The sequence below is a fragment of the Bombus vosnesenskii genome, unplaced genomic scaffold (assembly GCF_011952255.1).
Source record: "Bombus vosnesenskii isolate JDL3184/JDL3185 unplaced genomic scaffold, Bvos_JDL3184-5_v1.1 scf7180000013270, whole genome shotgun sequence".
In the NCBI taxonomy this organism is placed as follows: domain Eukaryota; kingdom Metazoa; phylum Arthropoda; class Insecta; order Hymenoptera; family Apidae; genus Bombus; species Bombus vosnesenskii.
The window spans coordinates 2796581-2808436 of record NW_022882928.1 but is presented as its reverse complement, the minus strand read 5'-3'; positions in this window follow the sequence as shown (position 1 = coordinate 2808436).

The window sequence follows — 11856 nt, the reverse complement described above, 5'->3', positions numbered from 1 at the left end:
CGCGGTAACAAGGTAAGAACAACGAGGGACATAAGAAATTGGAAAAAATAACGTGGAATTTCGAATCCCCTCTTTTCTTATTCCAATACTTCTTCCCCTCGTGAAACATCAAAAGTGAGATACGCCTTCGTGGCAACGGGCACTGTCAACGAATGTACCGTAACACTGAGTTTCCAGCTACGAATGTTCTTCGTTGGATTCCTCAATTGTGATTTATCGACTGTCGACGCAAGACGAAGAGTTTTTCTTCTCATTCGAGCGATATTATTAGATCATAAACGATGAGTTCAGTAGCAAATAAATATTCGCTTGATGAAATTTGGGAATCAACGGTGGAGGAATAAAAGGAACTAAATGGCAGAAAGCAATTGGCCCCAGTGACTAAAGCTCATATCGTAAGAAATGTTCGCCCTTGTATGCGCGACAGCTTTCGGTTCCTACGTTGAGAAACACTGGCTTGGCGAAATACGCGTAGGTGCGGCGCGTAGATATAACCCGCGCTAAACCGTGACGGCTGTATGGATGTGTTTGAATGTATATAGTCGTAGCAGTTCCATTCAACGAAGCTTATTGCCGCTGTTACACCGTATGAATATTGCATGCACAGACACATCGTAACCGGCGCTATCTCCAGTAGCGCAGGCTCCTTTCTCGTCCATTCACGCCGGCCCGATCTATCGATATCATCGAAACGGCTCGCCACCGTGGTCACGGAAGCACGTTGGCCAGAATCGATTAACCGAAGAGAGCCCGGAGCGGATGGTGGAATCGATTAACCAAAGGGAACGCCGGTAACGGAGAGAACGCAGCACGTGCTTGGAGAAAATGAAACTTGCTCTTGGCTGGATTTAGAATTTCAGGGAAATAGTTACTTTAGAGTACACGAGGTTAATATCTCCTAACGCATTCACTGAATTACGTCTTACGAGTCATTAGACCCAGGTTGGAATGCACTTTCACGATACGTTGCACGATACCGAGTTGCCTGATTATTTGACGCATAGATTCCGATACACGCGAAACATCTGGTAGAACGTTCTACCACGTAGAAATGGCTTTTGCGTATGAACTATGAACGTGTCGAATTAGCTCATATTTTCTATTAAACGTATTTCGATACATGCTTTAGGAATTTATAATATCAAACGTTTATAGTTGGAGCTGTGACTGAAATTTAATTACAGCGTGAATGAATGGGATATATGTTAGGAATGTAATATAACGATATTTAGTTAGAAGTGATATTAGGAACATCTAATTCCAAGAGAATTTACGAATTGTTGAGTTCAACGTTGCTTAAACTCAGAGTCTCGAAGAACGTTCCCTCTCGCTCAACAGAAACGAACTCGTGTCAATCTCAACCAATTCATCGATGGCCCATAAAGACGTGAATCGTATCAAAGGGACAGGAAGGATCGAAGGGAGCCAAAGGAACACCATTCGTGGTAGTTTATTTTACCGAAGTCGGTTAAAAATGTCGGTTAATTGGGTTTCACGAGCTGTCGTTTCATGGTAAACGACGTTAATTGCAAGTGGCATCCGTTTCTGGTCTGACTAGGAAAATCCAACGAAACTGTTTAGCTGTACAATGTCACGTTTCACGTTGGGAGAGGTTTATTGGTTTTCCCGGAGGCATTTTAATCGGCCCATCCGAGCGAAGTAGTCTCGAGTTTTTGAAAGGGAGGTTTCTGAATCGAAAGAGAATGGGGGCGTTTCAACAGGTATACGCGATTGATCGAATGACAAAGGGCGATTACAGGTCGGATTTCTTAGCCGATAGAAGAATAGAGAAATTTGAAGCTGCAGGTGGAAGTGAACACACGGGCGGACTTAATCTTGCGAGAAAATTAGAACGAACAAGTTTTTAGATGACTGGCGTATTGACTTAGGACCAGGCTGGCCATCTGGCTATTTAAACAAGGCAACGTGCAAGTTACACGGAAGCCAATTTGCGCGTCCAAACTTTTCAGTATATTTCAGCTCCTTGTTCTCCTAAAATTGAAAAAGTTACCAACTACAGCGTATACTAAACTATAGGCCAAATTAATCTCCACAATACGTTTTAATTAAAAATGTATTTCCTTTCTCGTGGCCCTTCCTCGATTAAACAAGAATTCCCACGCAACTATCCTTATACGGTTTCATACTACTTCGTGCTGTTACCAGCAAACTGACGAATAGATACGAGGCGAATAGAAGAAGATAGAAAGAAATAGAAGCGAGTGGAAATGAATGGAAACGAATGGGAATATTACTCGATACGTAGCGTCGCTACAGGAGTCGCAGTGTTCGATAAAAGACACGATATCTTTTCCAGCGTGGAACACCGAAATATCCTGATAAAGGCGACCCAGCGCCGTGTCCACCCACGCGATCTCGTGCCACTCCTATGGAAACGATAAGCCGAAGGGCGAGTTATCAAAGGCGTCTTTGCTATCAGCTAAAGATACCTTCGACCATTTTCGATCGACTGAAATTCAACCTTGCGCCCGTATTTTCCATCATCGAATTTCGTTCGATCAAAAGCATCTTTAATAAGCTTGTTGTACGCGAAGTACAGAGATTCTCGGTAGATAATACGACAGGAAGGTGGTTTTCTCGAGAATCTTCGGTTATCGGATGGCAAAGACAGTGAACGATGATTCTTTGTGCAAATCGGTCGAGCGTAAGTCGATTGAGAAAACGATAACCAACGAGAAGAGGAGTATAAACGTAAGACGTAAATCGTAACGTCGTATGAATCTTCGATACAGTAATATCCGAGTTATTTTATTTCGCGCAGAAGACGACGTAATTTCCTTTGAAATGAGTTTAAGTCATAGAAGCAAATTATTTCTTTCTTCGAGTTCGTATTTCGTGTCGATGCTACTTGACGATGCTACTTGTATTCGCAACGACATTTTCCATGTAACTCGTGCCTTCCGGGAGAAACGGCAACTTTAAGGGACCCAGGCGCGCGATTTGCATTATTTAAATCGCAAGACGGATATCCGGCCCAACTGGCGTGCTTCCCAGCGTGGCCATTTGTTTTCAGAGAGAGGAGTTGAAAACGTCGTTAAAATCTTCTCTGTTAAATAAAGCAAATCCTGACCGAAATAGAACGAGGACGAGGATACCGAAGACGTTCGTCAAACTTGACGATACCGCCTGTTCATCGATAAAACTAAGAAATCAATGTTGATCGAACTGTCGTCCTTTTCAACAACCAAAATACGCGACCCGAAGTCCATCTAATTTTAACGCGCGTATATCGAACAGATACGATCGCAACGTAGAAATTTCAGATTTCATTTCGGACCTATGGATGTTATAAATCGTTGGAAATAACAGGGCGAAGGAAACCTCGGTGAAACTCGATTTTCAGCAATATACAAATGCTGTTGTCGCCCTGCTGAAATCGAAGTCCATCAATCTGGCGTGTTTGTGCCGTTTTCAGACTGAATATCCATTTAAAATGCAACGCAATAAAAGCTGTGCGCGCGGTAAACGACTCGGAGTGTTTAATCTTCGTTTGTCCCGCCATTTGCATCCGTCATGCCGCGATTAAGAACGATCGAAGAAGGTGATTACGTGGAATCGTTCAAAAGCACGTCACCGTAACGATCGTCACCGATGACGAGCGATATTAGCATCGATTTCGTTGATGATGCACGAGTAGGAGCTTCGTATTTGCAAAAAGTTTTCAATTGAACTTACTACTAGAGAGTTTTAGAAGTCGAGGCTTTTCGACTTTAATAGTTCCAACTCGAAACTCCGCTACTTTAAGTTTTCATCCTACTTTAGTCTCCTTAAATTTTCGTAATTAAAATATCTATTCATACTACTCAAAGTTCGAACTTTAGTATCTTCAGAATTTAAAAAGAGAATCTTCAAGGAAATGAGAGAATACTAAGAGTTTTTTCAAGAAGATACACTCAACTCCTCGAATTATCTGGAAAGAGGCGAGATTTTCATCCGATTACTCCTCGACATCGGACATGGCCGAATGAACTTTGAACTCGACGATCGAGCTTGTTCTAGCGGTTGAACGATGTCATGGGTTAAGCGCACCTCCGGCATCCTGTTTTTCATGAGTTCACACTTCCTATGGTACGTCGACACTGGCGAAACTTTCTTTCGAGATAAAGTTATCGCAGCGTCGACATAGATACCTTCTATCTTAGCGGAACGAAGAAGTTTGTCGAAGATTATAGCACAACTCGGCCAGTCAATGTCGCGAGAAACGATTCTTTCTCGTTTAGGTTCTCCGGGTTATTCAAATTTCGAGCAATAAATCGTTGTTTCTGCTATTTTTATTTAACCGGTTGGAGTTTCAAGAAAAGTTATGACATTCGGTTTTAATTGCAGAATTTTTACAAGAGATCTGTAAAATACTGTAATGTTTTGGATTTAATGGTAAAATTTATGTGCATGAAGCAACTAATTGTACGAATAGTAAACGTAAACTTTACTGGTCGGATTATCATTCGTGAAATACTGTTTTGTTAGTGATATGTAAAATGCTCGCTCGATTTATCACGATGATTAATTGTAGTAGAGCGATCCTGCTACACCTCTGAAGATAATTTCAAAAGCGTTTATGAATTTGAAATTTTGTCATTACCATTTGTGGCAGTGTCTAATGAAACGATTAATCAAAAGAATCGACGATGCATTTCTCTTTTCAAATCGCAAGTTTGCAATATTTCCCATAAAACACTCTGTGCTACGAATCACTTCGAAACAAGCTCGACGATGTTCAATTATTGTCTTGGAATAACGGCCGCATCATTATCCTGCACGTGCTCGTGGGAGCGTTTACTTGCATTATTGCGTAAACAGATCGTAATAATTGCTGCGGATGACAGCAGACTGAACTGTCTGATTTATCTTGTTGAAATCGTTCTATTCGAGATATTTAGCCCGTGAAAAACCACCTCTCACTCTTTCCACTCGCATCCTAAATGTCCAACTTATTTCCTAAACAATTGCTAATTTCTAAATCATTGATTCTAATCTTTATACTTAATTCGTTTAAAAACTAACCACCGACCCGAATTAACAGCCAAACCACGATTCCATTGAAATTTCATTAAGAAATAAAACGAGTGAAACGATTTAACGTTCATCGGTTTGCGTGTATTGCAAATCGATAATTTTTCCACTCGTCGACTCTGCCCCTGGTATTCTACTTAGCAACTTGGTCGACAAATTAATCACCGACTTCTAAATTGCCAATTCTCTAAGAACTTCTGCCTGCGAACTCATTCGTTGCAGATCTACTAATCGCTTAATGCACCCTTCGAAGTGAAACTTCTGCATCGAATTATCAAATATTAGTTCGTTGGAAACCGAGAGTTAGATATCGTTTCGAAGAGCCGCGAATATATTTCAGCACGGTCCACGATGCATTAACAGACTGTCAGAGTCGAGAGAAAATCTCGCATGCGAAACAATTGGCTCGTTTCGAATTCGCCGCGTTTCTTCCTCCCGAATTCCCGCGGGAGTGTTCGCGTTCCATCAAATCCAGGACCAAGTTCGGACTGCACCTGCCATGTCTCGTTAAAAAATATCATCGACGTTGCGTTTTCTTTGCACTGATAGTTTGCGTTTTTTCTGCCGCAAAAAAGAAGAAAAGAAAAACACTATTCTGTGGCAATTACGAACGCTTCACGTGCTACCGATTACTCGATATGTTAAAATGTACATACAATACATAAAGACGTGGGAAGATACGTAAAGATTCGTAATACGTCTCGTCGAGTATTTGCTAGACGAGAGGAATATCTGTTTGGGAACAAATTTATCATGCATTTGGCAAAGTTGATGAAAATATGGAATTTTTTGGATGAGCAACTAAGGAAATGCGGATTTCGTCAATACCTACTAATGACAAAATCCGCATTCCTTAGCTGCGAAACCATTGATCTACGCAAATTTTAAACGAGGTTGATACACCGGCGGAAATGGAGAACGAAATTTGACGATTCGGATGGCTGGATTATAAAATACTGAAAATATCTTTATCTTTATTAGAAAGTAGAACACTCTGGCCTAGATCGAAGATATCGGAGTACTCGAAGACATAGAATAAAAATGAATTTATTAAGAAATGATATCGACGCGTTGGTCGAGGTTAAGGAAATTGGGAAACTTAAAGCAGCGGAAGACACGAAATTGGAGAAACTCGAAAACCAAAACATTTTCTACCGAAGTCTATTTTTAAATAAAAAGTTTCCGACCAAGGGATACAGATATTTCTCTGTAACAAATACCAATGAAAATATTGACAATGAGAAGGAAAATCTCGGTTTGTTTCCAATTGTACTGTGTTGCCTCTAGAATTATAGCTGCGCCGTTTTAAACAACGAAACACCGAATGATAAAGAAAGGAGGAAACGGTAAATCGACGGTGGACAAAAACGGCGTTGCTTGTTTCCAATTTACGGCCTCGTTTTTCCACGTCCAACGGAAAGAGGAAAAACCCAAAAGTCCCAACTATACGTTTCCCCTGTTCAATTGATTTAGTCAGTGAGGAGGATTTTGTATTTCACCTAGTGGTAACGAAAGAAAGAAACAAAACAAAACGACCGATTTTCGTAACCTATTTCCGCGTCTCACGTTACGATCTAATGACCGAACAATGAAACATTCTTTCGTTAATTCCCAAAAAGTCATTGGTATTGTAATTAAAGTTGATTTCGAACAATTTATTTTATCACATAACGAAAACAGAAAAAAGCAGAAACACGTGATAAAGGGCATAAAACGTGGAACAGTTTTTTGTCTGTAGAGATAAGCGGTATCAACTTCACATAAACGGACCTTTCAAACATGTTCGGTATATTCTGCACGGAGATACGCTTTTGTATGTTCTACCGAACGTGCCGGACGCCCGAAAATTGGTCAGCTTATCTATTACATCGATTTAAACGAGACGCTTGAATATATACTGTGACCCGAAACCTTCAACGGCTACAACTAAAATACCAAATTCTAACTATATGGAACTTAGGTCTTATCGCGACATGTCTTTCTATAATCGCGAAGATAGATGGATTTTTACCTGTGCGAATCCTTCGATACTGTCTCGCGATAATCTTTCAAGTATAACCATAACGACCTTCGTGATTCACCAGTAAAAGCTAACTATAACGGTAAAAATATCGTGCCTTGGCTTTCTAAAGTTGGCGAATATTAAAAACAAAATTCCTGCAATTTGTTCACCGCAATTTACATTTGTATGTAATTCCTTGAAACTGTTTTAATCTCATTTTTATTCATTTTATGTATCCACGTTTGTTTTTATTCAGACGCTCAACAAAGATTTCCTCGTACGAATTAACAAATGACGCGTTCCATCTCGAAACTAGTATCGAAGTCTGATCAATTTGCAGACTTGAAAAAAGAAACAAAGGACAAACAATTTCCATATCGATTCGCCAGTGAATCACGTGCAAAGGCAATATCGTTATTACTCTTGAATCTCGGTCCGAATTTTCCCAAATTTTTGTACACCGAAAGCCAACGTTCGCTCGCTACACAGACACCTAACGCGTATTGTGCAAATTTGAATTTTAAAGTCGGAAGATACGAGAAGTGGAACGCGTGAACGTGAATATTGAAAATGTTTCAGGAACGGACGATGCTCTTTTGTCGGTCAAAAGAATTCGAAGCAAATGAAAATCGAGATGCAAGGAATGGGGAAAAAATCCATCAACGAAGAAAATGAGAAAGAAAGAAAAGATGTTTCCCTTTTATTCCCGAGACCAGCCATAGGGTAGCAGCATGAAAACACACCAACGCGAGTACCAAATTTCTCTCATCGTTCGACTCGCTTCGCGCGGTACGGAAACTGATTGGCGAAATTTTCGTGATTTCGGTAACTATCGAGTTTTCTGGGAAACCTATCGATTCCATAGGAAGCCTATTGATTACGTGTGTCGATTAGAAGTTAGATTTCGACGCTATATCGATGGCTACTCGTAGAAGGATTCAGACGTGATCCGATGATAAAAGATACTTTAGTCTTTTGTCGTAATTCGCTTGATTCTGCCTGATTCTTTATTAGTTGTAGATTGTATATTATATTTCACATCGAAGCAATATTCTCTCATAATCTGTATTTCTGTTTCTTCGTACGGTAAATGCTAATATACAGAGATAACGAAATATTGAAATAGAAACGATATAAATTAAGTTGTGCAGAGAAAAAGGGTAAGAAACGAAGTTTTACGGACGAGAACAAATATCCAGAATTCGGTATTGTTCGTAGAGAAAATCTTGCGATGATCCCGTTCGATTAAACTTCCTGAAAGAGGACTTGTTCCGGACGCGTGGAAAATCGAATTACGAACGAACGGAAAAACAGCCGATGGCAGCTCCTTTGCCATTTACTCTTTATTAGAGAATTACGGGAGCGAAAGAGGCGAACGCTTTTAAGCAAACTTCCGTGCGCTATGAATTGTTTTATATCGCGTGCACGTGCAAACGCCATGCCATAGAATTGGCAAACGAAGCGCGAATTCCATCGTTAAATGTTCTGGAACTCGTACTTCCACCGTGACTTGTTTCAAATTTGTCTGGTAGACAATAATCGTCAAAAAATACTTTCTGCAATTTCCTAGGAATTGTCTCGCGAAAATCGAGGCTGAACGATAGTGTCGCGTATCACTTACGATTAGTTCAACTTGTGTTTTGCCGAAGCTACGAGGATCGTAAGTTACAGACTAAACTCGTCGACCAATGAATTTCAGTTTTATGGCTCCGGGAATTAAGTTGCAACCTGTTTTAATCTGATAGTTTAGGCGAAGAGAAAACAGCAATTTAAAAATGTTCGCCTCGAACGGAATTCATTTCCAACGGTAATAACCTAACGAATACACGAGAAATCATAAACAACTAATTCTTCTCGTATACGAACCGGATATTATAAAAAATTTCGGAAGATCGATCTTTTATGCGGTGAAAATTCTTCCGCTGGAAAAATCAAGAAACACAGATGTGCGTATGTAACTACGGAAGAGGAAGGTGGAGCAGCAGTCTGTGTTCGTAGCAGCCACATAAATAGAGCCACGCAATTTCCTGCGCGCTATAACGTGAATATGATTACTGGTCGCTTTATAAATTCTTCGTTGAAGAATACAGCTTTGATGAAAAAGAAGCTTTCGTTGGCTAAAGTACACGATGCTTGTAAAGACTCGCTACTCTATGCGAACCCATTCACTTCCAACGATAAATTTCTCGCCTTAAGAAGATGGAGTAAAGATGATGAATAGCGAATGCGTAAAATTCTAAGAGCTTATAAAACTATATGATGGCGAACAGCGAAGTCGAAGATCGATAATACCAGCGTTAGATGAATCTAGATACGGAAGTTCAAACGTGATGACGCGTTCAATTTTCACGAGAATTTTAATGGAATTGCACGATAGCTTGCGAGAACAAAACAGGATTAAAACGACGAATATCATCCGGCAGCAGAGCTATCCGATTATTACAGTCGATTAGAATCTAAAGCCGCGTTAGGGCTGCTTACACGACTGATAGCACGATTAAATTTGTCGAAACTTGTGGGGTATGCGATTAGATTTACAACGTCCAAAGCGGAAACTGTATAATTATTCGTATAAAATTAACATAGAATTTTTTTGAAAAGTTCGTTGTTAATGATACGACGAATTGGTGAAAATTGTTATATATAAAAATAATAACCTGATTATCTGGTACTTTTAATGTTAATTAAAAATAGGAAATTTGTATATGTAAAACATGCTTGACATTTGTGGCAAAATTAAATCAAAAGCTCTTTAAGCAAAATTTGCATTCATAAGGACAGAGATTTTCGTGCGTAATAAATTCATTCCACGTCGATACCATAATTAATTTGCTAGCTGACCACAGTCTTGTCAGCTTAGGCTCGCTTAATTGAGTTAGTCGTTCATGAATTTATGAGGAATAGTTGTGGACCGGATAGAATCGCGCGGTATAATACATCTATACGTGTCTCAGTTTCCAACTGTGTATAGTTCTATACTGCGCTGCGTTGATTAATCACGAAATAAATGAATTACATTTACTGCGCTAATCAGATAGATAAAGCTACGTACGAGTCTATCTGACCTGACTGACGAGTTAGGTTCCTATTCTACTGCGTATTTCCCTCGTTCGACCAGATATGCTTATATTCTACTTGCTTAACTACATAGCGTTCCAGCAGTCTGACTAAGCATACCATGTTTCTCCTTATCATTAACATTTTAATTACGAATCACGAAGATAAAACGTTTTCGAGTTAAATATTTACTAACGTTGAATAAATATTTCTCTCGCTTAGATGTTTCATCGTATCACGTTAATTTTGACGATTTATCCATTAACATATTTGTATATACATACATTACAGGTGTAGCTTTAAGCGGAAAGTATCCACATAATCTCATAATTCAAGCTAAAGTTAAAAATATGGTAGGTTCTACGCTCTTACGTGTATCTGTTATTTTTCAAAACTTCATTTCTCAACGAAAGTCTAATGCTTCTATATTTTATCTGCTTCGTACTTCTTTACCACATACCATATTTCTTCTCGATTATTCTACAAGCAAATGCTTTGTTCCTAGTTTCGAAAACATCTCCCGATATTTAGAACGGGCACATTTCCTTTAAAGCAATCAGTAATTAGTTATCCCGTTTAATCGCCGATCGCTGTGATTTGCGTGTACAACTATCTATTTGTCATAGAGGCAAGCATTCGTGACGAGACGCTCGTTCGACCACGCCGATTTTACGCGCCGCCGCCAAAGCAAATTCCCCGAATCCAATACTTCCATTCGGTTGCTCTGTACGATTCAGCAGAATAACGCGCGGATAATGAAGCCTATGTTTTACCGCTACGATAATTAATTTCGACATAGCGGACTCGCTTCTTTGATCATGCCGATCCAATCGTGTATAATGTACAATGTCGTTTTCCAGTTTCTTTTAAATTCCTTTCGTTTTAGCCGTTTGAGCTTTCCCATCGCTAAAAAGAATCTTAAGCTGGAAGAAAATATGAATTTTATGGTACAATTTTCTTTGGAATACTGAAAGTCTGCTTGTTTGTCGAAAGGAGGACGAGATAGAAATATACAAATTCGTAGAAGAACAAACTACGAATTAAAGAACGAAGAATTATGAAAACTGACAAAGAGAAAAGTAAAAAGAGAAACAATTGGTATACAAGCGAGTATCTACTCGCGTATATGTACTAACCGCGGCATTTTAGCTGGCGAACTTGACTAACCACAAATCAGCGTCGTCCTTACATTTTTAAATTTTAAACAGTCTCTCGGATAACTACCTGCGAACTTGGCTGTGGAATTCCCACGTTAGCCAGCCGTCAGGATCTTCTAGAATGTCGTGGGCTATACCTACGGGGAAAACTAATCCGACAAGCTTGAAATATCGTCGGTATATAGTACATAGCCGTGATGAAATTGCGGTCAGGTTCTGTGTAATTGAATCCATGTTTTGCTAAACTTTCGGAATACCTTCGCGTTTATTCCTTTATAATACAGTAGCCTCGATAGATTGTTTCCAAACGAATCTAGAAAGCTTTTCGTAAATGTATTCAGCGCTATCGATGATTACCTTTTAAAGGATATATGTGCCAGTATCTAAAAATGGCCGGAGAATGACAAAAATAGAGAATCAAAATTATTCTTTTTCTATCGTAGAACTTCCATATTAAGTTAGCCAAAAATACGAGACAAGAATTTTATAAAAAATTGAACAGTTTACAGGCGTCGAAATATTACGAACTATTCGATTCACGTGACTCTGTGTAGATTTGCGAATCGAGAAAGATTATGCGCGGAAATGGCGCAAACGTTAATCACG